Source organism: Anabrus simplex, chromosome X (genome assembly GCF_040414725.1).
Source record: "Anabrus simplex isolate iqAnaSimp1 chromosome X, ASM4041472v1, whole genome shotgun sequence".
NCBI classification, from domain to species: Eukaryota; Metazoa; Arthropoda; class Insecta; order Orthoptera; family Tettigoniidae; genus Anabrus; species Anabrus simplex.
In genome coordinates this window covers 152,427,976-152,452,273 of record NC_090279.1, presented here as the reverse complement: position 1 = coordinate 152,452,273, position 24,298 = coordinate 152,427,976, and the positions used below count along the sequence as shown (strand labels likewise).

At 45.1% G+C, this 24,298-nt stretch overlaps 4 non-coding genes across 4 annotated transcripts; 1 reads left to right on the top strand and 3 right to left on the bottom strand.

Annotated features, from left to right (window-relative positions):
- Window positions 1-3,455: 3,455 nt before the first annotated feature.
- TRNAR-UCG (transfer RNA arginine (anticodon UCG)) lies at window positions 3,456-3,528 on the bottom strand. The gene has a single exon. It is a non-coding gene; the product is annotated as a tRNA-Arg (tRNA).
- Window positions 3,529-14,242: 10,714 nt separating this feature from the next.
- TRNAR-UCG (transfer RNA arginine (anticodon UCG)) lies at window positions 14,243-14,315 on the bottom strand. Its single transcript has one exon. It is a non-coding gene; the product is annotated as a tRNA-Arg (tRNA).
- A 2,506-nt stretch (window positions 14,316-16,821) lies between these two features.
- Window positions 16,822-16,894, top strand: TRNAR-UCG (transfer RNA arginine (anticodon UCG)). Its single transcript has one exon. It is a non-coding gene; the product is annotated as a tRNA-Arg (tRNA).
- A 2,059-nt stretch (window positions 16,895-18,953) lies between these two features.
- On the bottom strand, window positions 18,954-19,026 carry TRNAR-UCG (transfer RNA arginine (anticodon UCG)). The gene has a single exon. It is a non-coding gene; the product is annotated as a tRNA-Arg (tRNA).
- Between the last annotated feature and the right edge of the window lie 5,272 nt (window positions 19,027-24,298).

Genomic DNA, 24,298 nt, shown 5'->3' with positions numbered 1-24,298 from the left:
GCAGACTGGAACAGTGCCAGCAGAATAACAGAACACAACCATGTAAACTGGGCTATCGATACGTTTCATCCTATAAAGGCGCCAAGACCAGATGAGATACTTCCGATAGTGCTGCAGGAAGGACGGGAGATACTCGTCAATGAGCAGACGCACCTTTTCAGGGCCAGTCTAGCGTTAGGGTACGTGCCGAAATCATGGTATGAAGCTTATGCAGTATTCATACCTAAACCTGGAAGGGTAAAGTATGTCCAAGCTAAAGCATACAGAGCATAATGTTCAACCTCCTGCATACTGAAAGCAACGGAGAAAATTCTTCATAAATATATCAGAAGAATGGTGAAACTCAACTCAACGTTACATGAAAATCAATTTGCATATTGACCTGGCAGGTCCACTGAAGTAGCACTCTATCAGTTGATTAGTAAAATAGAGAAAACCTAGAATATAATGATTTGCATTGGCGGCATTTCTAGATATAGAAGAAGCTTTCAGCAATACAACCTATGACTCTGATCAAAGCATTGGAAAAGAGCAAGGTGAGTAAAACCGTCGTCGAATGGATTAAATCCATATTAGACGGCAGGAAGATAATAGCAACCCTGTTTGAAGGAACGCTGAATTTTAGGGCTATCCGAGGCTGTGCTTACGGAGGAGTTCTTTCGCCTCAGCTGTGGAACATCGTGGTGAACATAATCATAGGTATGCTCAACGAAGTGGGTTTTTATACACAGGGATACGTAGATGATCTAGTGATTGTGGTATGATGTAAGGTGATGTGTGTTATCCAGGACCTCATGCAAAGATCGTTTAACCTTGTGGAGAACTGGTGTCGGGAAGAACAACTATCAGTCTACCCAAACCGGATAACTCTAGCCCCTTTTACAAGAAGGAGAAAATTAAAGGCAAAGAGATCACTGAAGCTATTTGGACAAGGTGTATATATGGAAGAACAGGCATTGCACCTAGGTGTACTGTTACATCAAAATCTAACCTGGAATCCACGTATAGAAAGGAACATAACCCACGCCAAGTATTTGCTGTATGCATGTAAAAGTGCCGTCGGGAAGATATGGAGCCTAAGACCATAAATGGTAATGTCGATATAAGCAATGATCATTAGACCGTTGATGGCCTAAGCTGCAATCTTCTGGTGGCAGATGGTAAGTCATGAAAAAGTCAGAAGTAGATTGGATAACCTACAGAGAATGGCATGCATAGCCGTAACTGGGGCTGTGAGAACTACGCCAACAAAAGACTTGAATACTTTACTAGACCTTCCATCACTATGTAATATCAGAAAAGGACAGGCTAGAATGAGTTCGTGTAGATTGGCATAATCAGAGTGCTGGAATGCACAATGACCCAATCTAGGACACTGTAACATTAACAGAGTAATAACAGAGGAAGTTATATACGTGCCTTCTGATCATATGATACCAAAGTACAACTTTGAAAAACCGCTTGAGTCCTAGATAATAAAAAAAAAGACTGGGATATCAACAAATGGAATACCGAGAAAGGAGATATAATGTGTGGTGGACTGATGGCTCAAAGACTTTGGATGGCACAGGAGGGGGTATCAACAGGGGAAGACCTGCGAGATCAATCCAGATGAGCCTGGGCAAACGCACTACAGTCTTTCAAGCTGAAGTGATAGCTATCACAACATGTCTTGGAGAAAATCTGAAAATAAACAATAGGAATAAGAACATTTTCATTTTTACGGACAGACAAGCGTCCATTAAAGCACTAGAGGTAGTCCGGATAATATCCAGAATTGTCTGCTATTGGCATTCACTTCTCCTGAAGCTCTCAAAGCTCGGACTTGGGCAGATCAGTTTTCAGGCCATCAGGGGAAAAACGAAACCCACTGTTGAGAAGTACGGAGCTTAAGGTCCTTGATGATAATCTTCAGCATACAAAAGCAGCTGTGGCCAATTTCGCCAGGAAGGTCAAGTCCGGCGCTATTGACGTGGAACTTATTCAAGAGCCCTGCGTAGTCAAGGGCAGAGTAGCAGGACTGTCGGATTCTGGAGGTAGGCTGATGTATGGTACGACATCGGAAATACCCAGAACATGTCTTCATGTGAACAGGACACTAAAATATCTTATGTTGCAGGAACAGTGTTTGCGGGACTTAACCTTGGCCAAGCTTAAACTTAGAAATTGGGAGACCCAGAGAGATAACAATAGGCTCTGCATATCTCGCATATGACTCAACAAATCTGTCTCCATCAGAAGAAGTTGAGAACCTAATTTGCAATGCGAAGAGGTAAGGCGAACACCTAGTCCTTGGAGCAGATACAAATTCACACCACACGGCATGGGGCAGCACGAAATGCAATGCAATATTTGAGTCTTTACTAGAGTTTATTATTGGAACTGAGTTGACGGTACTTAACCTAGGACGGAAGCCTACATTTATAAATAAACATCGTAGGGAGGTAATAGACAATACACTAAGCATTACGCATATTGCAAACTTTGTTCAAGACTGGAAGCTGCTGGAGGAACCATCATTGGCAGACCACCAGCACATCCAAATTGCAATAGATGCGTGACTATGTGGAATTTAGATGTACAGAGGCCCAAAACGAACTAACTGGGATAGATACAGAGAAGTTCTATGGAAGGCTGTACAAAAAATTCCAACTAACGTGAGAGGACAAAAAGAATTCTGCGAGGCATTGATTTTTATTAGAAGATGCCATTATAGACTCATTCCATGACAAATGTCCCCTCAAAGAAAAGGAAAAACACCATTAAAGTAACGTGGTGGAGCAACAAACTAGCCAAAGTGAAAAAAGAGTTTAGAAAGTTGTATAGAATATCATCTAGAAATGGTATGTGGGACGTACAGTAAACTTCTTCTTCTTCTTAATCTGTTTATTGTTCAGGGTTGGCTTTTCCCTCGGACTTAGCGAGGGATTCCACGTCTACCGCCTCAAGGGCAGTGCCCTGGAGCTTCAGACTCTTGGTCGGGGGATACAACTGGGGAGAATGACCAGTATCTCGCCCAGGCGGCCTCACCTGCTATGCTGAACAGGGGCCTTGTGGAGGGATGGGAAGATTGGAAGGGATAGGCAAGGAAGAGGGAAGAAAGCGGCCGTGGCCTTAAGTTAGGTACCATCCCGGCATTCGCCTGGAGGAGAAGTGGGAAACCACGGAAAACCACTTCCAGGATGGCTGAAGTCGGAATCGAACCCACCTCTACTCAGTTGACCTCCCGAGGCTGAGTGGACCCCGTTCCAGCCCTCGTAGCACTTTTGAAATTTCGTGGCAGAGCCGGGAATCTAACCCGGGCCTCCGGGGGTGGCAGCTAATCACGCTAACCAGTACACCACAGAGGCGGACAGAATAATAAACATAACTATGAAAAATGGGCGATCGGCACGTTTTATTATATAAAGAAAAGTGAGCAAAGTAAGCATATTCTTAGCGCAAATAAAGTTGTCCGACCGTGACAGGATTCGAACCTGCAATCTTCGGATCCGAAGTCCGACGCCTTATCCTTTAGGCCACACGGTCCACAAACGCAGCATCTCCTGTATGACCAATTATATTACTGTACAAGTCCTACCTCTGCAGTGCTGTGAGTTTGAGAAGGAATAACAGTGGATCGTAAGCAACAGTCAGCCTCTTATCAGAACCTAACCTTCACACTAGCTTCTCTCTGTATGAGGGATCCGTTCATGAAGTGTGAAAAAACCCCACATACGCCGTGACAATTACATTTTATTTTCACGGCATGTGGCAGCGGTGTTGCCAGTCGTGATGAAATCTTTCGCAGGTAATGGGAAACTTCCCTTCATCACAGCCAAACATTAGCAAGGCACGTTGAAGACTATGTCACTCCTTGTGGGGTGACGGAAGCTCATCCAAAGGATCGTATGTAACTGCTGCCAATTCCTTTCTCAGCACGCTGTATATTGTGCAACAGACAGTGGAATTTCTCTGTCATTTGTCACTTCGTCAGCATCTGTTGTGTAGTGGTTAGTGTGAATAGCTGCCACCCCCCTGGAGGCCCGGGTTCGATTCCCGGTTCTGCCACGAAATTTCGAAAGTGGTACGAGGGCTGGAACAGGGTTCACTCAGCCTTGGGAGGGTAAATGAGTAGAGTTGAGTTCGATTCCCATCTCAGCCATCCTGGAAGTGGTTTTCCGTAGATTCCCACTTCTCAGCCAGCAAATGCCGAGATGGTACCTAACATAAGGCCACGGCCGCTTCCTTCCCCCTTCCTTGTCTATCCCTTCCAATCTTCCCATCCCTCAGGGGCCCCCTGTTCAGCATGGCAGTGGGGCCCGCCTGGAAGATGTACTGTTCATCCTCCCTAGTTGTATCCCCCGACCCAATTTCTCACGCTCCAGGACACTGCCCTTGAGGCGGTAGAGGTGGGCTCACTCACAGAGTCCGAGGAAAATACCAACCCTGGAAGGTAAGCAGATTCAGAACAAGAAGATTTGTCACCCCACGGGGCGACTTGCGCAACCGTCAGAATTACATTTTTGATGACAAGGAAAAGAATGTGGATTGGCGTCTATTATTGCTTTATTTTTACATACTGAGTTGGATTTAGCACTCAGAGGAAATTTTAAACCGGGGGCTACGTGTGAATAAAAAATGTTGCTACAAACCTGAGAATGTTCCCCAGTAACTATCACTGGCTGGTGATATGAGTGAATCATCACACGAAGAGGCACCGTAATCTTTGCTAGTGTCCCCACTACACAAACTGCTATCCAATTCCGACTTGGAGAAGGTGGCATCACATTGCAAATATGAAATGTCAACATGACTTGATTCAGCACTCGAAACCTTTTCAAAGTTCTTCTTCTATCCCTTTATCGGTAATCACTCCTTACTCGACACAGAAACACATACGACATGAATTATATTCTTGTCACAAAACTGTAAATTACAAGGAACTCGTTGAAAGGCGCGTAAAGCAACAGCTCACAACACAGAGCACAGTGTTCCGCTACAACAAGGGTAAACTGCCGTCCCCCTGTAGGTGTCACGCGCGCTATCTCTGTTCCATTGCAACCTAATAACAGTATGTCACCCCAAATGGGGGGGGGGGCACAAAAATAGTAACTTTGAACATAAATTATGTCTTTGATTTTCATCTTCTTCTTCTTAATCTGCTTTTCCTCCAGGGTTTCCTTTTTTCTCGGACTCAGCGAGGGTTACCATTTCTACCGCCACATGGGCAGTGTCCTGGAGTTTCAGACTTTAGGTCGGGGGATACAACTTGGGAGAATTACCAGTACCTCGCGCAGGAGGCCTCATCTGCTATGCTGAACAGGGGCCTCGTGTGGGATGGGAAGATTGGAAGGGATAGACAAGGAAGGAAGCGGCCGTGATCTTAAGTAAGGTACCATGCCGGCATTTGCTTGGAGGAGAAGTGAGAAACGACGGCATAACACTTTCAGGATGGCTGAGGTGGGAATCGAACGCACCTCTACTCAGTTGACTTCCCGAGGCTGAGTGGACCCCGTTCCAGCCCTCGTACCACTTTTCAAATTTCGTGGCAGAGCCGGGAATCGAACCCGGACCTCCGGGAGAGGCAGCTAATCACGCTAACCACTACACCACAGAGGCGGACAACAGCAGCGCTATGCAAGACAGAAAATGAATTCTAGAACCTCCCAGGTCATAGACTTAGATTTCTTTTGAAATCAATATAACATTAATCTGTCGTTGAACGTTGCAGTGAAATGCAAAGTTGGGTAGCTTTCCTCGTCAATGAATGTGGTCCACACAACGCGAAAAACACGCTGTGGTAAGAACATGGACTTGGGATGTTCTGAAGTCACCTTTTTAATGACAGTGGCACATACCAGAGAGTGGTCTGTTCGCGGGGCAAACAAACTGCGCGGTGTGTAAAATGAGTGGGCGAACAGATAGGAAGTGATGGGGCGCGTTTCGTAAAATTTATAGGCAACAAGAAGTACCGGCGATCTGGGCGATATAGTGCGGAAACGGCGGGGCGTGGGCCGAGGCCAGGCTGCAAAACTGAAGAAAGTAGGTACAAAATGGTAAGTTTTTGTGCTCTCTGTGCGAATCTTGACAGAGAAGTAAAGGTTGAAAGATCTTAACTGCGGTAATAATAGTTTTTCCAAATTTTAATTGAATTCTTTACAATAAAACTATCACCAAGGGGCATTTTTTTTACAGTTCACTTTACTTTGCACCGACACAGGTAGGTCTTATGGCGACGATGGGATAGGAAAGGGCTAGGAGTGAGATGGAAGTGCCGTAGCCTTAATCAATGTACAGTCCCAGCATTTTCCTGGTGTGAAAATGGAAAACCAAGGAATACCATCTTCAGGGCTGCCGACAGTGTGGCTTGAACCCACTGTCTCTCGGATGCAAGCGCGTAGCTGCACCCCTCTTACAGCTTGGCCAACTCGCCCGGTAAAAAGCAAATAGGTTTGAAATTGTCATGAGGTGTGTGAGGTTTTGTCACAGTTCAGCAATGGATCCCTCATACAGAAGGTTTGTGAAGGTTAGGTTCTGATAAGTGGCTGACTGTTGCTTACGATCTACTGATATTCCTGCAACGGTAGGTCTTGTATAGTAATTGGTCAGACAGGAGCTTTGCCATTCGAAGACCGTGTGGCCTAATGGATAATTCGTCGGACTTCGGATCCGCAGATTGCAGGTTCGAGTTCTGTTACGGTCGTATAACTTTATTTACACTCAAGATCTTCTGTCTTCGCTCTTACACTATGCCGTATTTTAATAATCAGGTTTGGATCTGGATGATTGTGAAGACTGAATAACTAGACGAAGGGTTTCGTTCTATATTCTTGTCAGAATAATTCATCGTCAGTAATTTTTTCTTCCTTTCATGATCTCTTTGCCGTCCATGTTACCTCCACATGGGTGATACGGTGGTTCAGGTGAAGTGGGTGTTGGTGAATGAGGTGAAAACTCACTGAGGTGTGCTGGAACCAACACATCACTTTGCCCTGCGTAGACTGAACGAGCCGCGCGTTGGGAACGGTGTGAACCCAAACCAGGGGGAACCCATGTCTGTGAACTCAGTCATTTTAATGCTAAGTGGGATCCACGTGAGTAGGTCTACCGAAGGTGGAACAAACCTGGTCGGGTTCGGGCCAGGGGCGGACTGCTGGATGGACGGCGGGGGTCGTAGCGCCTGCTACGGAGAGCCTGAGTGCGGGAGGATTATGACTTGCGGAACGCCTCATCACGGATTGTGAGAACGCCGCTCAAGACCTTAGAAGGGGCGAAACAACTACGTCATATGGAATCATGTACATTCCAAATGAACCACTTAAACAAATACCAAGTGATGCTATGGAAGCCCCAGAAGAACAGGTCCAGCGGCAGCCCAAGAGGAGGATATCGAGACAGAAGTCCCAGTAGTGAATCCAAATTTGAAGAAGAAACAGAAGAAGCAATAGGAAAGCAGACTTCTGGTCAAAAGGAAAAAGGAGATATCACTGAGAAAGAACTGAAGATATCGGCATCGAAACTAAATAGAATGCATGTAGATAGACCACCACAAACAAGTGCCTACTACAAGGAAAATAAGAAGGCGAAGAAAGAAGCCAAGATAGCGGCTGGAACTTGGGTGGAGAAGAACCAAGGAACAGGAATTGGCGAGACGCTATGCCAATGAATACGCCCAAAGGGCCAAGGTCGTAGGAAAGCACGCAATCAAGTTCGGCTCCAAAACCACCCTCCAAGAAACAGAAGGAAGAAAAAGTCATGTCCTTTTCGGAAAGGCTATCCTCAGTTCTGTACCTGAAAACCAGACTATCTTAAGTCCATTTTTTGCCTTTTTGAGATAATCCTGACAGTAGATGATGAAAGAGCGCTTTATTGAGCCAGACTATGTTAAGTCTTGTAAAACTATAATTTTACGAGTTAGCAGTGTTAATATAATCTTTAGTCCTGAGAATCCTGTGAGCCAACTTATCCTAAGTCCACTTGCGATACTTTGGTTCTAAGCAAATCATAACTTGCGATAGCCTAAGTCCGTTTAAGATAGTTTGGCATTGATATTGTGTGTTACCATTGTAGTTCAAGTCACATTATTGACAAGGATTTTGTTGGCTTAGGCGGGAATATTACCATTGTTTTGCATGTTCTGCTCGGTTTCATTCATAAGGAGCAATGAGCCGTGGACGGATGTTGGTTGATCTTGCACTGCAGCTAAACCAGTGTCCAGGAGGTAAGAGTAATATTGATTAGTACAATATATTTCTATTTCTATGCTCTACAGATATTGAAAAGTAATTTATTGTCGTTTTAGAAAAGAGTCTTCCTCTTTATGAGCCTCACAGTAATTAGCTCGTTAATCAATTTCTTTTACAGGGTTTAATGGCAATGACAATGGCAATGAGCTTAAGGGAACAGAAACTGCCTTTCCTTCTATGAATCTACAAGTAGATAAAAAAAGTGGAAGTATTAAGTTCATCGCACTTTATAATCATGAAAGGTTATACTGTATTTATTTTTAAGAGCCAATGCAATTTGTTCAATAACTTTTTATTCGTGCGTGTGCTTTTATCTGTTGGATAGTAGCTTAAAAATATTTTTTGTCCGCAGGCCCCTACTGTTACGATGCCCGATTTTGTGAAGAAGAAGTAGAAGATAGTGGAGAAAAGGTGTACACTCAATTATAATGTGTGAAAGTGAATTCGCATTACACTGACATAGGTTACAATGATCAAGTTTCCACGCCTATATTTACCCGCCGCTTGTTGCTGAAGAGACTGAGATAGAATGCAGTTCCAATTTTCAAGGGCTTGTGGGTAGTTCTGGTAAGAGATCACATTTTCCACAAGAGCATTCGTTGGAGAGTGACTCTAATGAATCCCCATCCACTGCCCTTTCTTCTGTTTGTGACATCAAGCAAACAGAGAGCAGAACATGTTTGCTCCCCTCTCGTACAACTCGTGCTAGATTGGTTCCGTACTCAGATTCTGAAGATGAAGATGAAGATTTTGAAAATAATAAGAATGGTTGTAGGAAAAGGAAAAGAAATACTCTTTTGTAGAAGAATAATGTGAGGAAAGTAAAGTTATTAGGTGGAGAGGAATGTATCTCTTCAGTTGGTAAGTTAGTTGGTAAGCGTGTCCTTCATTCTGAATGTAGAAACTGCTGAAATAAATGTTCAAGAAAGGTAACTGAGGTTGAAAGACAGCAAATATTTAATGAATTTTGCAGCGCAGAGAAGAGTTGGGACCTTAAAAGACAGTACATTATTTCCCTTGTGGAGGAAAAGCCAGTTATAAGGCATATGCCACGATGTCATGGGTCACAACGGCAAAGAACAGCAACAAATATTTATCATTTAAACGTGTCAAACAATAAAATCCCCGTTTGTCAAGGAATGTTTTTAAATACACTGTGGATAAGTATTCAAATGGTGAAAACTGCCTTGAGAAAGGCCAGTGGGTGTGGTATGATTGAAGTTGATGGAAGAGGTAAACACACGCCATCAAATAAAATCTCAGAAGAGCTTTGTCATGACATTAGAGCACATATTGATAGATATCCAGTTTATGAGAGTCATTACAGCAGGGAACGAACGAAGAGGAAGTATATAGGAAGTGAACTGAATCTATCAAAAATGTATTCTTTATACTGCCAAGAATGTACCAAGGAAGGAAAAATAGCAGCAAAAGAATGGTTGTTTCGAAAAATATTAAATGAAGAGTATAACATCGCCTTTAAGTTGCCAGATAACGATACGTGTGACAAGTGCGATGAATGTAATATCCAGATAAACCAACAATCGTCCACACAACATGAGATATCTAAAATTATGGAAAGGAAGAAAGAGCACTCGGAAGAAGCCACCCGTCGCTACAAGATGAAAGCAAATTACAAGGAATCTTGTGGCAAAAACGAGAAAGTCTTAATGGTGGACCTACAAAAATGTTTACCGACACCATATCTAACAAATTGAGAGTGCTACTACCTCAGGAAGTTATGGATACTAAACTACACTCTATATGATTCCACACGAAGACAGTCCTATTGCTTGATGTATGATGAAACCTGTGGAGGAAATGAGATGGCTTCATGTTTCTTGAAATGGGCAAATAATCATCTAACTGATGAAACACACATCCTCACTGTCTGGTCAGATAACTGCTCAGGTCAGAACAGAAATCATCAGATGATTATCATGTACTTCTGGCTTATTTCAAAATGGAAAAAAATTGCAAATTATTAACCACAAGTACTTGTTGCGTGGGCACACCCACATGGAAGTGGATACTGTACGCAGCATTATTGAAAGTAAGAAGAAAAGAATCGAGACACAAAACATCTTTACTTGTAATGATTGGATAAACTTAGTAGAAGAAAGTGGAAAAAAAAATCAAAGTTGACAGAATGTGTTTGGCAGATTTCAAAGATTTCTTGGGTTTTTCAAGCAAAGACAGCAACATGATTGTTCTGAGGAAGAAAAACACCCTGGGAGAAAACGCACATAATTCTGAAATGGTTTGGATCCAGGTGAGAAAAGACAAACCATACACCTATCAGTACAAAACCTCGTTCCAGGATGAAATGTTCAAAGAAATCGATTTGAGGAGGAATACCAGAAGTGCCAGGACATCTTTCCCACAAACTCTTCCTGTGATTAGAACTGTTAAGAAGTCAATTAGTAAAGAAAAGTATAAAGTATAAGGATTTTTGCACCATCTTGAAGTGGGTTCCAGAAGAATATCTCATTTGCATTTCAGGAATCTCAAGACTGAAGAGTCCGTCACAGAAGACTACCCTTACTCGAAATAAATTTGCCTGGTTAGCAGTTTTGGCTCATGATCTATAAACTTTAACATAAGCGCAGTAGCGCTCAATGCTGTACTGAATTTTATTGATGTTTTCTTCCTTGTGATTTTTATATGCTTATAATAAAGTCAATTTGAAAGGAGTTAGCGCTATAATTTTATAGTTTAACATATCTTTTTCCTATCTTAAGTCCTCTCCACATCCTGACAAACAGATATCTTAAGTCCACAAAAGTATTTAAAAAATGAGAGAACAAAATCCCGTCAACACAGTATCAAGTACAAGTGCTTATGATTATATAAATGTAAGATAAATGTTATTTCAGTCTTTTGTTACGACCTTGTAGGGAAATTTGCTAGTAAAATTTCGTTTTCTGGTTCTACCGTTAAACTTACCATTTGGACTTAAGATACTCTGGTTCTCAGGTACAGAGTTAAGGTCGCAATAATACCTAAGATCTTTCCAGATGGAAAACGCAAGGAGGAAGACGTGACTGAATGGTCATCTGCTTTGATGGCACAAATAAATCCGCTGTCAGACAGATGTCTGCCTGGCTTCCTTGAGTCACCAAGGCTGGGAAGTAGAGCTATGGTACTGATCAATGAAAATCCAGACACGAAATGTTGGCTGGAACAGACAGCATCAAATTGTAACCCTTGGAAAGGGGTGATCCTAGAGGTTGTGCACGCAAAAAAAGATGCTGAAGACGACTAAAGAACACCCAGTTTCCACCTCTTTTCGACAAATTGAGAGTGGTGGATATTCTTGTCAGAGTCAATCAGGAAATCATAGGAAACTCACTGAGTATAACCTAGAGATACGGAAAGCAAAAATAAAATCTTGAATATTGTTCTGTGTGAAAGTGGAATCACACACTGAAACAGCAAGGCACGGTTGGAACAGAGACCGGAATTCGAAGAGCAGACTGGAACAGTCCCAACAGAATTATAAACATAACCATGTAAAATGGGCAATCGACACGTTTCATCCTATAAAGGCTCCTGGATGAGATGAGATACTTCCGATACTCCTACAGGAAGGACGGGAGGTACTCGTCAATGCCCTGACGGATCTTTACAGGCCAGTCTAGCTTTAGGGTACGTGCCGAAATCTGGAGCTAAAGCAGTCTTCATACCTCAGCCTGGAAGGGCAAATTATGCCCAAGCCAAAGCATACAGAGCATTATGTTTAACCTCGTTCATGCTGAAAGCAATGGAGAAAATTCTGGATAAATATATCAGAAGAATGGTGCAACTCAACTCAACGTTACATGAAAATCAGTTTGCGTATAGACCTGGAAGATCCACTGAAGTACCACTCCACCAGACGGTTTGTAAACTAGAGGAAACCTAGAACATAAAGAAATTGCACTGGGGGCATTTCTAGGTATAGAAGGAGATATTATCAAAGCATAGGAAAAGAGCAAGGTGAGTAAAACCGTCGTCAAATGGATTAAATCCATGTTAAACGAAGGGAAGGTATTAGCAACCCTGTTTGAAGAAACGCTGACGGTTAGGGCCACCCGAGGTTGTGCTCAGGGAGAAGTTCTTTCGCCTCTACTGTGGAACCTCGTGGTGAACAAAATCATAGCTATGCTCAGCGAACAGTGTTTTTATACACAAGGATACTTAAATTACCTTGTGATTGTGGTATGATGTAAGGTGATTTGTGTTATCCAGGACCTCATGCAATGATCACTTAACCTTGTGGAGAACTGATGTCGGGAAGAATAACTATCAGTCAACCCGAACACGTTAACTCTAGTCCCTTTTACAAGAAGGAGAAAATTAGAGGGAAAGAGATCACTGAAGCTATTTGGACAAGTTGTATATATGGAAGAACAGGCATTGCACCTAGGTGTAGTGTTAGATAAAAATCTAACCTGGTATCCACACATAGAAAGGAACATAACCCAGGCCAAGAACTTGCTGTATGCATGCAAAAGGGCCGTCGGGAAGACATGCGACCTAAGACCATCAATGGTAATGTGGATATAAGCAATGATCATTAGACCGTTGATGGCCTATGCTGCAATCTTCTGGTGGAAAAAATTAAGTCAAGGAAAAGTCAGAAGTAGATTTGATAACCTACAGAGAATGGCATGCATAGCCATAACTGGGGCTATGAGAACTACGCCGAAGCCTTGAATACTTTACTAGACCTCCCATCACTATCTAATGTCAGGAAAGGACAGGCTAGTATGAGTTCATATAGATTGGCACAACCAGAGTGCTGGAATTCACAAGGAGTAGTAGGTCTGTTGAGAGTACACTTCCATCTGAAAAAAACACCTTCATAGAATAGGAGTAATCATCATCATCATCATCTGTTTACCCTCCAGATTCGGCTTTTCCCTCGGACTCAGCGAGGGATCCCACCTCTACCGCCTCAAGGGCAGTGTCCTGGAGCTTCAGACTCTAGGTCGGGGATACAACTGGGGAGAATGACCAGTACCTCACCCAGGCGGCCTCACCTGCTATATTGAACAGGGGCCTTGTGGAGGGATGGGAAGATTGGAAGGGATAGGCAAGGAAGAGGGAAGGAAGCGGCCGTGGCCTTAAGTTAGGTACTATCCCGGATTCGCCTGAAGGAGAAGTGGGAAACCACGGAAAACCACTTCGAGGATGGCTTAGGTGGGAATCGAACCCACCTCTACTCAGTTGACCTCCCGAGGCTGAGTGGACCCCGTTCCAGCCCTCGGACCTCCGGGGGTGGCAGCTAATCACGCTAACCACTACACCACAGAGGCGGACAGAATTGGAGTAATAAGAGACAATATGTGCAGGAAACGCAGTGAAGCAGAGGAATCAGCTGAACACATAGTTTTCGAATGTGAGGCGCTGGGTGGAATCACACTCTCCACTCTAGGACTACAAGGTGAAGAGAGAAAGAAAAATCGAAGAATACCAAGTAAGAACAACCTGCAGCTTTGTGAATTGAGCAGGTACATCTAGGAGGGAATGAAGGGAAAATTTGGTAGCGAAAAGTCTTAGAGGTCGACGCTAGTTAGGAAGTAATATTTAGAGACTCCGTGAAGAAAAGATGAAGGAGAAGAAGATCTGTTTGCCGTCCAGGGTTGGTTCATCCTTGGGACTCAGTGAGGGTTCCCACATCTACCGCCTCAAGGCAGTGTCCTGGAGCATGAGACTTTGGTTCGGGTGGTACATAGCTGGGGGTGGAGGACCAAGACCTCGCCCAGGCGGTCTCACGTGCAATGCTGAACAGACGGCATGCAGGGAGATAGGAATTTCGGAAAGGAAAGACAAGGACGAGGGAAGGAAGCGGCCGTTTCCAATTTTCACACCAGACAACTTAAGTAAGGCCACGATCGTTTCCTTCCCACTCCTACTATCCCTTTCCTGTCCATCCTTGCAATAAGATATATCTGTTTCAGTGTGACGTAGAGCCAATTAAAAACAAAACTGAGTAAAATAAGCACATTTTGAGCTCAAATAAGGTTGTCCGGCCGTGACAGGATTCGAACCTGCGATCTTCGGATCCGAAGTCCGACGCCTTATCCATTAGGCCACACGGTCTACAAGTCTTGCACGTCCCGTATGACCAATTATATTATTGCACAAGTTCTACCGTTGCAGTGCTTTGAATTTAAGAAGGAATACTAAGTAGTGGCGGATCGTAAGCAACAGTCAGCCGCTTATCAGAACCTAACCTTCACAGACCTGCTGACACACTACCGTCTCTCTGTATCAGGGATCCGTTCCTGAAGTGTGACGAAACCCCATATACTCCGTGACAATTACAAACTTATTTTTACGGAATGTGGCAGCGATGTGGCCCGGCGTGGTGATATCTTTCGGAGGCAATAGGAAACTTCCCTTCTACTTCTTCACAATCTGTTTACCCTCCAGGGTTGGCTTTTCCCTCGGACTCAGCAAGGGATTCCACCTCTACCGCCTCAAGGGTAGTGTCCTGGAGCGTCAGACTGTGGGTCGGGGGATACAACTGGGGAGAATGACCAGTTACTCGCCCAGGCTGCCTCACCTGCTATGTTGAAGAGGGGCCTTGTGGGGAACGGAAAGATTGGAAGGGATAGACAAGGAAGAGGGAAGGAAGCGGCCGTGGCCTTGAGTTAGGTACCATCCCGGCATTTACCTGGAGGAGAAGTGGGAAACGGCGGAAAACCACTTCCAGGATGGATGCGGTGGGAATCGAACACACCTCTACTCAGTTGTCATCCCGAGGCTTAATAGACCCCGTTCCGCCCTCGTACAAATTTTCAAATTTCGTGGCAGAGCCACTCGGGCTTCCGAGGGTGGCAGGTAATCACACTAAATACTACACCACAGAGGCGGACTTTATTACTTCAAACCATTATTTATTTATTTATTTATTTATTTATTTATTTATTTATTTATTTATTTATTTATTTATTTATTTATTTGTCAATAGTCTATACAGAGTTCTCCTCCATTTTCACAGACACTACACATGTGTGTATATAAATGCCTGAATGAGTTTTTTAAAAATGAATGATTCCATGACTGAATTAAATTGTCATGCATGCATGAATAAATGAATGAACGCTTCTCTCCCAGTCACGGATAGCCACCAACTGACGAGAGAGCATTCGCAAACCATTATTTGTTTGGTGACAGCAGCGCTATGCAAGACGGATAATAAATTCAAGAACCTCCCAAGTCCTAGACATGGGTTACGTTTGAAATCAATATAATATTAATCTGCCGGAGTACGCGGCAGAGAAATGCAAAGTTGGGAAGCTTTCCTCGTCAATGGATGCAGTCCATATGCCGCGAAAAACACGATTTGGTAAAAACATGGACTTGGGATGTTCTTGAATTACAGTGGCACATACCAGAAAGCGGCCGGTTCGCGGGGGGCAAAGAAACTGCGCGGTCTATTAAGCGAGCAGGCGAACAGATAAGAAGTGATGGGGAGGGGGGCACAAAATGTATAGGCAGCAAGAAGCACCGGTGTCCGTCTCTGTGGTGTAGTGATTAGTATGATTTACTGTCACCCCCGGAGGCTCGGGTTCGATTCTCATCTCTGCCACGAAATTTGAAAAGTGGTACGAGGGCTTGGAACGGGGTCCATTCAGCCACGAGAGGTCAACTGACTAGAGGTGGGTTCGATACCCACCTCAGCCTTCCTGGAAGTGGTGTTCTCTGGTTTCCAGCTTCTCCTCCGGACAAATGCCGGGATGGTACTTAATTTAAGGCCACGGCCGCTTCCTTCCCTCTTCTTTGTCTATCCCTTCCACTCTTCCCCCCCGCAAGGACGTATTACGCATAACAGGTGAGGCCGCCTGGGCGAGGTACTGGCCATCCTCCCCAGTTGTATCCTCCGGCCCAGAGTTTGAAGCACTACCCTTGAGGAGGTACAGGTGGGATCCATCGCTGAGTTCGGGTGAAAAACCAACCCTGGAGGGTAAACAGATTCCGAAAGAAAGAAAGAAAGAAAGAAAGAAGTACCGGCGATCTGGGTATATACGGTGGGGGTGGGTTGGGGGCGGGAGCTAGACTGCAAAATTGAAGAAAAAGGGTACAAAATGGTTTTTTATGCTCTCTGGGCGAATCTTGACATAGATTTTCCAAAATTTAATTGAATACTTTACAGAGAAACACTATCACCAAGGAATATTCATTTTTTACTATTTGCTATACGTCTCATCGACACAGATAGGTCTTATAGCGACGATGGAAGAGGAAATGGTAGGAGTGGGAAGGAAATGCCGTAGTCTTAATTAATGTACATTCCCAGCATTTTCATGGTGTGGAAATGAAAATCCACTGAAAACGATCTTCAGGACTGCCGACAGTGTGGTTTAAAACCACTGTCTCCCGGATGCAAGCTCGTAACTGCGCGCCCTTGCCCGCATAGCCAACTCGCCCCGTAAAAAAAAAAACAAGTAAGTATGAAATTGCGATGAGTTGTGTGAGGTTTCGTCACAGTTCAGCAATGGACCCCTCATACAGCAGGTCAGTGAAGGTGAATATCCGCTGATATTCCTGCCAGGGTAGGTATTGCATAATAACTGGTCAGACAGGAGCTTACCTGTTCGTCGACCGTGTGGCCTAATGGATAAGGCGTCGGACTTCGGATCCGAAGATTGCAGGTTCGAGTCCTGTCACGGTCGTATAAATTTATTTACACTTAAGATCTGCTGAATTCGCTCTTACATTATGCCGTATTTTAATCACCAGGTTTGGATCTAGATGATGGTGAAGAAATAATAAATAGACGAAGGGTTTCGTCCTATATTCATATCAGAATAATTCATCGTCAGCGATTTTTTCTTTCATAACCAGTTTGCAGTCCATGTTACCTCCGCATGGGTGGTACGGTGATTCAGGTGGAGAATGAGGTGAAAGCTCACTGCGGTGTGCTGGAACCAACACATCAATTTGTTCCACGTAGACTGGACAAGCCGCGAGTTGGAAACGGAGTGAACCCAACCTAGGGCGAACCAATGGCTGGGAACTCAGTCATGGTAATGCCAAGTGGGAACCACGTGAGTAGGTCTACTGAAGGTGGAACAAACCTGGTCGGGTTCGGGGCAGGGGCGGACTGCTGGATGGACGGCTGAGGGGCGTAGCGCCTGCTACGGAGAGTCTGAGATCTGGGGGGACAATTTCTGGCGGAATGCCTCATCACGGATGGTGAGAACGCCGCTCAGGACCCTACAAGGGGCAAAGCCCCTACGTCATGTGGAACAATGGATAATACAAATGAACCAGTTAAACAAATACCAAGGGAAGCTATGGAAGCTCCTGAAGAATAGGTCCAGCGGCAGGCCCAAGAGGAGAATATGGAGACAGAAGCTCCAGTAGGGCAGGCTGAATCCATATTTGAAGAAGAAACAGAAGAAGCAACAGGAAAGGAGACTTCTGGACAAAAGGAAGCTGGAGATTTCACTGAGAAAGAACTGAAGATATCGCCATCGAAACTAAATAGGATGCATATAGATAGACCACTTCAAACAGGTGCCTACTACAAGGAAATAAGAAGGCGGCAAAAGAAGCCAAGATAGCGGCTGGGAATTGGGTGGAGAAGAAGCCAAGTTACAGGGACCTGCATGACACTATGCCCAAAGGGCCAAGATCGGAAAAAAACGCAATCAAGTTCGGCTACAAAACCACCCTCCAAGAAACAGAAGGAAGAAAATGTCATGTCCTTTTCGGAAAGACTATCCTCAGTTATAGTCGCAATAATACCTAATAACTAATACCTAATTTTTTCCAGATGGAAACTCAAGGAGGAAGACGTGACTGAATTGTCATCTGCTTTGATAGTACAAATGAAGCCGCTGTCAGGCAGATGACTGCCGGGCTTCCTTGAGTCACCAAAGGTGGAAAGTGGAGCTATGGTACTGATCTGTGCAAATCCAGAAAAGATAAGTAGGCCGGAACAGACAGCATCAAATTGTAATCCATGGAAGGGGAGGCCCTAGAAGTGGTGGCCGCAAAAACGATGCTGAAATATAAAGCGGAGGATATTCTTGTCAGAATCAATCTGCACGATACCAAACTTCTAATGCAAGAGTGGAGAGTGCTGAATGCCACTTCAATCGACAAGACAGGAAGAACGGTCGTGTTAGCCCTTGATGAATGATACTTTGAAGAGCTCAATAAGAGAAGCCTTAAGGCTAAGCTCGGACTTGGGCAGATCAAGTTTCAGGCCATCAGGAGAAAAACGAAACCCATTGTTAATAAGGATGGAGCGTAAGGTCCTTCAATCCAATCTTCAGCATAAGAAACAGCTGTGGCCAATTTCGCCAGGAAGCTCAAGTCGGCGCTATTGACGTGGCACTTATTCAAGAGCGCTGAGCAGTCATGGGCAGAGTAGCAGGACTGTCGGTTTCAGGAGGTAGGCTGATTTATGATACGACATCGGACACTATGTTGCAGGAACACTGTTTACGGGATTTAAACTTGGCCAAGCTTAAACTTGGAAATTGCGAGGGACCGAGAGAAATAAGCATAGGCTCAGCATCTCCCATATGACTCAACTAATCTGCCCCCATCAGAAGAAGTTGAGAAACTAATTTGCAATGCGAAGAGGTAAGGCGACCACCTAGTCCTTGGAGCAGATGCAAATTCACACCACACGGCATGGGGCAGCACGAAATCGACACGTTTCATTATATAAAGAAAACTGAGCAAAGTAAGCATATTCTGAGCGAAAATAATGTTGTCCGACCGTGACAGGATTCGAACCTGCAATCTTCGGATCCGAAGTCCGACGCCTTATCCATTAGGCCACACGGTCTACAAACAGAGCCTCTCCTGTATGACCAATTCTGTTTTTGTACAAGTCCTACCTCAGCAGTGCTGTGAGTTTGAGAAGGAATAACAGTGGATCGTTAGCAACAGTGAGCCGCTTATCAGAACCTTCAGCTTCTCTCTGTATGAGGGATCCGTTCATGAAGTGTGAAAAAAACCCACATACGCCGCGACAATTACAAACTTATTCTCACGGCATGTGGCAGCGGTGTGGCCAGTCGTAATGAAAGCTTTCGGAGGTAATGGGAAACTTCCGTTCATCACAGCCAAACATTACCAAGGCACGTTGAAGACTATGTCACCCCTTGTGGGGTGACGGAAGCTCATACAAAAGATCGTATGTAACTGCTGCCCATTCCGTTTCAGCACGCTGTATATTGTGCACCAGACAGTGGAATTACTCTGTCATTTGTCACTTCGTCCGCATCTGTTGTGTAGGCGGTAGAGGTGGGGTCCCTCGCTAAGTCCGAGGGAAAAACCGAACCTGGAGGGTAAGCAGATGATGATGATGATCTGTTGTGTAGTGGTTAGTGTGATTTGCTGCCATCCTCGGAGGCCAGGGTTCGATTCCCGGTACTGCCAGGAAATTTGGAAAGTGGTACGAGGGCTGGAACAGGGTTCACTTAGCCTTGGGAGGTAAATACGTAGAGTTGAGTTCGATTCCCATCTCAGCCATCCTGGAAGTGGTTTTACGTGTATTCCCACTTTTCATCCAGCAAATCCCGATATGGTACCTAACTTAGGGCCACGGCCGCTTCCTTCGCCCTTCCTTGTCTATCCCTTACAATCTTCCCATCCCTCAGGGGGCCCCTGGTCAGCATGGCGGTGAGGCCGCCTGGGCGATGTACTGGTTATGTTCCCCAGTGGTATCCCCCGACCCAATGTCTTACGCTCCAGGACACTGCCCTTGAGACGGTAGAGGTGGGGTCACTCACTGAGTCCGAGTGAAAAACCAACCCTGGAGGGTAAACAGATTAAGAACAAGAAGATTTGTCACGTCGCGGGGCGACATACGCAACCATCAGAATTAAGTTTTGATGGTAAGGAAAAGAATGCGGATTGGCTTTATTTTTACATACTGAGTGGGATTTAGCACTCGGAGGAAATTTGAAACCGGGGGCTGCGTGTAAATATATAAAAAAAATATTCTACAAACCTGAGAATGTTCCCCAGTAATTGTCACTGGCTGGTGATATGGTTGAATCATCACACGAAGCGGCACCGGAATCTTTGTTAGTGTCCTCACTACACAACCTGCTATCCAATTCCGACTCGGGAAAGGTGGCATCACATTGCAAACATGAAATGTCAACATGACTTGATTCAGCACTCGAACCCTTTTCAAAAGTTCTTCTTCTATCCCTTTATCGGTAATGACTCCTTATTCGACACAGAAACACATCTAACATGAATTATATTCTCGTCACAAAACTGTAAGTTACAAAAACTCGTTGAAAGGCGCGTAAACCAACAGCTCACAACACAGAGCACAGTGTTCCGCTAAAACAAAGGTAAACTGCCATCGCTCCTGTAGGAGTCACGCGCGCTTTCTCTGTTCCATTGTCAACCAAATAACAGTATGTCACCCCAATAGGGGGACACAAAAATAGTAACTTTGAACATAACTTATGTGTTTGATTATCAACTTCTTCTTTTTCTTCCTCCCCTTCACAATCTGCTTATCTTCCAGGGTTGGCTTTTCCCTTGGACTCAGCGATGGATCCCACCTCTACCACCTAAAGGGCAGTGTCCTAGAACTTCAGACTCTGTGTCGGGGGATACAACTGGGGAGGATACCAGCACCTCGCCCAGGCGGCCCTACCTGCTATGCTGAACAGGGGCCTTGCAGGGGATGAGAAGATTGGAAAGGATAGACAAGGATGAGGGAAGGAAACGGCCGTGGCCTTAAGTTAGGTACCATCCCGGCATTTGCCTGGAGGAGAAGTGGGAAACAACGGAAAACCACTTCCAGGATGGCTGAGGTGGGATTCGAACCCACCTCTACTCAGTTGACCTCCCGAGGCTGAGTGGACCCCGTTCCAGGCCACTTTTTTATTTTTCGTGGCAGAACCGGGAATCGAACCCGAACCTCCGGGGGTGTCAGGTAATCACACTAACCACTACACCACACCACAGAGGCGGACTGATTATCAACTACGAATGAAATTATGCACATCCGTAGCGAACATTAACCTGAAATTTGTATATCGCAGGTCCGCTGTTTACCACGAAAATGAGAAACAAATATACACGTAGACGTTAACGTGTTAAATGCCGCCAGGATCCAATATTGGGCAGGTAGTTGGTTCGAACCGCATTGTCGGCAACCTTCTAGTTGGCTGTCCGTGGTTTCCAATTTTCACACCAGGCAAATGTTAGGGCTATAACTTAAGTCGGCCCACGGTCGCTTCCTTCCCACTCCTACTATCCCCTTCCTGTCCCATCCTTGCAATAAGACCTATCTGTGTCGGTGGGACGATGAGCCAATTATAAAGAAAACTGAGCAAAGTCAGCACATTTTGAGCGGAAATAAATTTATCCGGCCGAGACAGGATTCGAACCTGCAATCTTCGGATCCGAAGTGCGACGCCTTTTCCATTAGGCCACACGGTCTACGAACGCTAAACCTCCCGTATGGCCAATTATGTTATCGTACAAGTTCTACCGTTGCAGTGCGTTGAATTTGAGAATGATTACAAAGTAGTGGCGGATCGTAAGCAACAGTCAGCCGCTTATCAGACCTGCTGACACACTACCGTCTCTCTGTATGAGGGATCCATTCCTGAAGTGCGACTTCGCCGTGACAATTACAAACTTATTTTCAGGGAGAGTGGCAGCGCTGTGGCCAGACGTGATGAAATATTTCGGAGGCAAATGGGACTTCCCTTCATCACAGCCAAACATGAGCAACACACGTTGAAGACTATGTCATCCTTTATGGGGTGACGGAAACTCAAACCCATTCCTTTCTCAGTGGAGGTGAACCAGGTCCTCCGGGTGTGGCAGCTAATCACACTAAACAATACACCACAGAGGCGGACCAGGGGCTTCATATTAGACTTTATAATGCGGAAGTACGCTGGATTCATCCCACTCACTGGTTTTTCATTCACATGTCTTTTGTTATCATCATCATCTGTTTACCCTCCAGGTTCGGTTTTTCCCTCGGACTTAGCGAGGGATCCCACCTCTACCGCCTCAAGGGCAGTGTCCTGGAACTTCAGACTATTGTCGGGGATACAACTGGGGAGTATGACCAGTACCTCGCCCAGGCGGCTACACCTACTATGCTGAACAGGTACCTTGTGGAGGGATGGGAATATTGGAAGGGATAGGCAAGGAAGAGGGAAGGAAGCGGTCGTGGCCTTAAGTTAGGTACCATCCCGGCATTCGCCTGGAGGAGAAGTGGGAAACCACGGAAAACCACTTCTAGGTTGGCTGAGGTGGGAATCGAACCCACCTCTACTCAGTTGACCTCCCGAGGCTGAGTGGACCTCGTTCCAGCCGGGAATCGAACCCGGGCCTCCGGGGGTGGCAGCTAATCACGCTACCCACTACACCACAGAGGCGGGTGTTTTGTTATGCTGGATTTAAATTTTGTCTTGAGACCGACTTTGAAATCAATCTTCTGTTTATATGCAACGCACATGAAATATCCTATCTATTACTTCAAACCATTATTTATTTGGTGGCAGCAGCGCTATGCAAGACAGAAAATGAATTCAAGTACCTCCCAGGTCATAGACTTAGATTTCTTCTGAAATCAATATAACATTAATCTGTCGTTGAACATTGCAGTGAAATAGCAAGTTGGGTAGTTTTCCTCTTCAATGGACGTGGTCCACACAACGCGAAAAGCACGCTGTGGTGAAAACGTGGACTTGGGATGTTTTTGAAGTCACCTTTTCAATGACAGTGGCACATACCAGAAAGTGGCCGGTTCGCGGGGGCAACAAACTGCGCGGTGTGTTGAGTGAGCAGGCGAACAGATAGGAAGTGATGGGGAGCGTTTTGCAAAATTTATAGACAGCAAGGAGTACCGGCGATCTGGAGGATGCAGTGGGGAAACGGTGGGGCGTGGGGGTGAGACTAGGCTGCAAAACTGAAGAAAGTAGGTACAAAATGGTAAGTTTTGTGCTCTCTGGGTGAATCTTGACAGAGAAGTAAAGGTTGAAAGACCTTAACTGCGGTAATAATGGTTTTCCCAAATTTTAATTGAATACTTGACAATAAAACTATCACCAAGGAACTTTTTTTTACAGTTTGCTTTACTTCGCATCGACACAGATAGGTCTTATGGCGACGATGGGATAGGAAAGGGCTAGGAGTGAGTAGGAAGTGTCGTGGCCTTAATCAATGTACAGTCCCAGTATTTTCCTGGTGTGAAAATGGGAAACCAAGGAATACCATCTTCAGGGCTGCCGACAGTGTGGCTTGAACCCACTGTCTCTCGGATGCAAGCGCATAGCTGCACCCCTCTTACAGCATGGCCAACTCGCCCGGTAAAAAAGCAAATAGGTTTGAAATTGTCATGAGGTGTGTGAGGTTTCGTCACAGTTCAGCAATGGATCCCTCATACAACAGGTCTGTGAAGGTTAGGTTCTGATAAGTGGCTGACTGTTGCTTACGATCCACTGATATTCCTGCAACGGTAGGTCTTGTATAATAATTGGTCAGACAGGAGCTTTGCCATTCGAAGACCGTGTGGCCTAATGGATAATTCGTCGGACTTCGGATCCGCAGATTGCAGGTTCGAGTCCTGTCACGGTCGTATAACTTTATTTACACTCAAGATCTGCTGACTTCGCTCTTACACTATGCCGTATTTTAATAATCAGGTTTGGATCTAGAAGATGGTGAAGACTGAATAACTAGACGAAGTGTTTCGTTCTATATTCTTGTCAGAATAATTCATCGTCAGTATTTTTTTCTTCCTTTCATGATCTCTTTGCCGTCCATGTTACCTCCAGATGGGTGATACGGTGGTTCAGGTGAAGTGGGTGTTGGTGAATGAGGTGAAAGCTCACTGCGGTGTGCTGGAACCAAGACATCACTTTGCCCTGCGTAGACTGAATGAGCCGCGCGTTGGGAACGGTGTGAACCCAAACCAGGGGGAACCCATGGCTGTGAACTCAGTCATTTTAATGCCAAGCGGGATCCATGTGAGTAGGTCTACCGAAGGTGGAACAAACCTGGTCGGGTTCGGGGCAGGGGCGGACTGCTGGATGGACGGCTGAGGGTCGTAGCACCTGCTACGG